The 4,427-nt window shown below is 35.9% G+C and overlaps 1 non-coding gene and 1 pseudogene across 1 annotated transcript; both read right to left on the reverse strand.

Moving 5' to 3' along the window:
• The window catches only part of LOC107738732 (plasmolipin-like), a 9,144-nt pseudogene extending 6,075 nt beyond the window's left edge, over positions 1 to 3,069 (reverse strand).
• Positions 3,070 to 3,257: 188 nt separating this feature from the next.
• Positions 3,258 to 3,340, reverse strand: trnal-cag (transfer RNA leucine (anticodon CAG)). Its single transcript has one exon. It is a non-coding gene; the product is annotated as a tRNA-Leu (tRNA).
• Between the last annotated feature and the right edge of the window lie 1,087 nt (positions 3,341 to 4,427).

A 4,427-nucleotide genomic window follows, 5' to 3' on the forward strand; every position in this document is an offset into this window, starting at 1 on the left:
AAAATAAATAAATTACTTTTTAAACCGTTTAACTGATTGTATTAATCGGTAAAAATTATTCACGGTCGGTTAACGGTTAAAATGAACATCCCTATACTATAGACATTGCCCTAGCCCGCTCATATGGTATTAATTTTATTTGTGCAGGTCTTAAAAAGGTCTTACATTTGAGCTTAAACATCCTGCAGAAACCCTGTAAAATATAGATTAATTAATTAAAAGTTATTAAAGATATTTGGTCAAGATCAGTGAAGGATTTTTTGTTTGCTTAACATTAATGACAGGCAGTGCGTTTATTAGGCTGCTGTCTCTTTAACACCGAACGTACGCAGATCTAAAAATACTGTACATGTGTGTTTTCTTTCTCATCTGTTTACGTAAGACAAAAACAGCTGTGTTTATGATGATATACTGACGTAGTTTTCTGCATATTGGTCGACAAATATGAAAGAAGTCAGTTTCGGCCCGGAACAACCTTTTCTACAGTGGAAATACACGGAACGGTTCGAGAACGGTCACAAACCGGGAACCCGTACCGCGACCTCTGTTCTCTGTGCTCGCGCTTGCGCTTCGTGTGCGCTGCACGCAAACAGGGCGCAAGTTCTTTCCGTTCCTGCACCTAAATCGTTTTTAATCACATTAAAATGCGAACGCAGGAATCGTTAAGCAGAATCGAAATGCACGCGTCTTATCGAATACCCGGTTCTTGGAAATTTGGAACCGGTTCTAAAATGGAACCGGTTTTCGATACCCAACCCTAGAAAGGACCCATGGAAAGTCATGTCTCCAAAATGGCATTGGACCCCACTGATTTTCTTTGCATGGACAAAAAACACTGAGACATTTTCCAAAATATCCTTTTTTTGTGTGCCACAGAAAGAAAAGTTATACAGATTTGGAAGGACAAGAGGGTGAGTAAATGATGACAGAATTTTTATTTTTGGATAAATTAATCCTTCAAGTCGAGAAAACCCTTATATATAATTAGTTATATTTTTTGTCTTATCACCGAGGCTTTTCTTAATCTCGGGGTGTTACAATTAATTTAGATGGCATTTGAGCTTGCACAATTACATGCTCTGAAACGCATGAGGTTTAAAATGAAAGTGACATAAGTGTGAATCGTCCTGGTAGTTCTCATCAGAGACCTAACCTACCAAAAACATTTAACATGCAGCACTGTCAACAATTAATGTTATTTTTAGCACCATATATTTACTGTTGGAAGTACTGATGTATGTCCTGAGAAATTTTTTCACATAGTTATAAATTGAAGTTATCAAAAAAAAAAAAAGCTTTTATTTTTATATACACAAACAGATGATGCCAATGGCATCCTTTGTACAATGAATATCAAAAGTTCATGATGTATTATTCATCTGATAAAGGTCTCCGATTTCAGGCTATGTGTCTGACACAAGATAGCTACAAACAACAAATGCGACTTGCTCCACAGAATAAAGACTAAAACAGACACATATCAGGCAAAATAGTCACTAAAATTCAATATTACATTTATATTTGCTGACTTAACAATGATTAGATAATGTATTTGTTTTGAGGGGAGTGTTTTATTATGGTTATTGACGCAATGACCAGTGAGATGATAATACAATAAACATCATAAATACTGATGTTTGCTGTACAGTTTAATCAGTAATTTATATTACGAACAAGTAAGTATTTTTCTGTACACTTTGTTCTGATTATTGCATGTATATACCGTTTCACTGTTTATTTTCCGGGATTCCACCGTTGTCATCCCTCAGGATGGAACGACAACAGCTTTGCGGGCTTATTGTTGTTGTTGTTGTTTTTTTGTAGCTGTCCTTGTATTTATTTATCATTTTGAGCAGGAGTCAAGGATTCATCGGGAAAACATTTTTAAAATGCACCTACTAGGAAGAAGAGCAATAAGACGGCATTATAAAATGAAAGTGTGCTTTTTTATTTTGAATGGCAAAGACGTGCTCACCACAGACATTCACAGGTTCATTTTGAAGTATTAGCAAAACAACAAAGCTAATTCTTTTCTTAATGCTTAGTATGAGCACTACATCTACCTCTACGCAAACCCTGTACAAGCATGCAACCATTTGCATAATATCCTAGTTGTATGAAAAATAATTCCAGACCATAATTCATAGTACTCAAAAGAAAGGTGGGTGTGAGAGTATTATGAAGGGAGAAATAAATCATTTTCATGAAGCTACAAAATATAAAACACTTACGTTAAATATACAACATATGCCAAAGAATGGAAAGTGCAATATAGTTTTTTCAACTCACAATCTCAGCTATAAGTAGGATACCAGGAATACTCCTGATGAAGTCCATGTCTACCATTGATCCAGAACTTCTCTGAGGTTCACTGGAGCTGGTCTGCGTGTTGACCTTCCCAGGAAAATCCGCCATTTCTTCTCAGTATAAAGAGTTGATTACATAAAAATGTCACTTTGAAAAAGAAAAAGGAAATAATGCAGCACAGTGGAGACGCACCAGAACAGATAATGGAGGTGTTGTCACTACCTAACAACTCAGCCTGAACAGATAAGTTTTCTGTCTCTCTTTCACAGCCTCCCTCTCGCTCTCTCTACACCTTTGCACACCTACGATGTATTTACAGTGAGATCATGTTAGGCGGATACTGTGTATCTAGGTAATAAATAACTTCAGTAAGAATAATAAAGTGAGAACCCTCTACCTTCCTCTTGTAAAAAAAAAAAACAATATAAGTCAAAATTGGGGGTTAACAAATTGCAGTGTTTACAAGTTACAATGTCAGAATCACTGACAAATCAATTTGCACAAAGATCACATCTCTTTTTTTAATGACCCCTATTAGTTTAGATGCACACAAGGTAATAGTTTCTCAGGATATATATAAGTAATGGCTACTTTTAACAGTCATAACATAATTAAATTCTAAGATTTTTTATTATATGCAGAATACTCTTCCTGTATGCAATGCTCATTGCACTCCTTGCTTTGAATCACTCACATTATAAAAAAACTATAAAGATTAATTCATCAACGTCTTACATCTTTCACTAACCTTCACAACAGTCATTTTTGTACTGCAGTCGTTGACTCAGTTCATCTTTGGCCACTTGTCTGCAGCGACCAGATGTAAAACTTTCATGTCATGTATTTTTGCTGTTTCGGTACTATACTCTTCATGAGGTATGAAACGGCCTTTGGTCTCTATGCTGAGTGCGTATCGCGTCAGCTGTTCACCTACTGGGGAAAAAATGCATTGTCAGAAGTGGGATTCGAACCCACGCCTCCAGGGGAGACTGCGACCTGAACGCAGCGCCTTAGACCGCTCGGCCATCCTGACACATGGTGCTAGTAGTGATGTTTTGCCCTCTAGTGCTGTGAATGCACAGCGTTTAAAACTACTTTCACTTTTCTCATTTATATTTGCTGTTTTCTTAATGTAACAGTCAAAAACAGCAACGCATACAATTCATATATGATATAATGCAACACATACAATATAATTTAATATAATTTATAATATAATTTTTGCCCTGTGACATATAGCGTGGCCATTTCTATAACACCAAAATTGAGAACACATTGTGAGATTCAGTAAAGCTAGGATAAAAACTTAAAAGTAATCCTAAACCTATGGGCAGTGACTGAAATTAACCTTTCCATTTAGGGGTGACATTTTCTTTCTTATATTGATTTCCAGGGCGATTGATTTAACTTTATAAGGGAGTTTTCTAAGCCTATTACATTAATTTAATATGTATTATTATTTACAGGGGTTAAAGCAAAAAAAAATCCTGAGCCTGAAATTTTTTCCGTGGATGGGCCATCACATGCAAAGCATGCAATGACTGTGGCAACTATAACATTTGAAAGGATACTATAGCAAAGTTATTGCTTTCCTTATTCAAACTAATTTTTTTTCATGAATATATGGTTGACCTGAAGAATGAAAGCTGTATCATACACTTGGAAAATTATGAGCTATATCACCGCTTATCGACACTAGGGGTGTGACAATACACTTAGCGCACGAGATGAGACAAAATAGTGTGAAAATAACCGAAGGATATACAGTCAAACCAAAAATTAATCAAGAGTCCAGATATAATTTTTGATATTTTTTTTTACTAGTGGGTGCAGGACACTATAGTTCATTTATGCAAGTGAGGATAGCAAAATAAAGTAAACTGTGACAAATCATACCCAAAAAATTCTTCATACAGTGGACTACCAGCAAAACTGCTACAAATTTGGGACCAAAAATTATTCAGACTGAGTTTGGGGAAAAAAACTGAAGTTCAGGTTTGCATGAAGCTGGGTGACAGCATGCCCAGGAGACTACAGGCTGTCATTGAGGCTAAGGGTTGCCCGGCTAAGTATTCATAGTTGTGTAAATACTGTCATACTAACAGCTGTCTGAATTATTT

Source organism: Sinocyclocheilus rhinocerous, unplaced genomic scaffold, assembly GCF_001515625.1.
Source record: "Sinocyclocheilus rhinocerous isolate Xijiao unplaced genomic scaffold, SAMN03320098_v1.1 scaffold1938, whole genome shotgun sequence".
NCBI classification, from domain to species: domain Eukaryota; kingdom Metazoa; phylum Chordata; class Actinopteri; order Cypriniformes; family Cyprinidae; genus Sinocyclocheilus; species Sinocyclocheilus rhinocerous.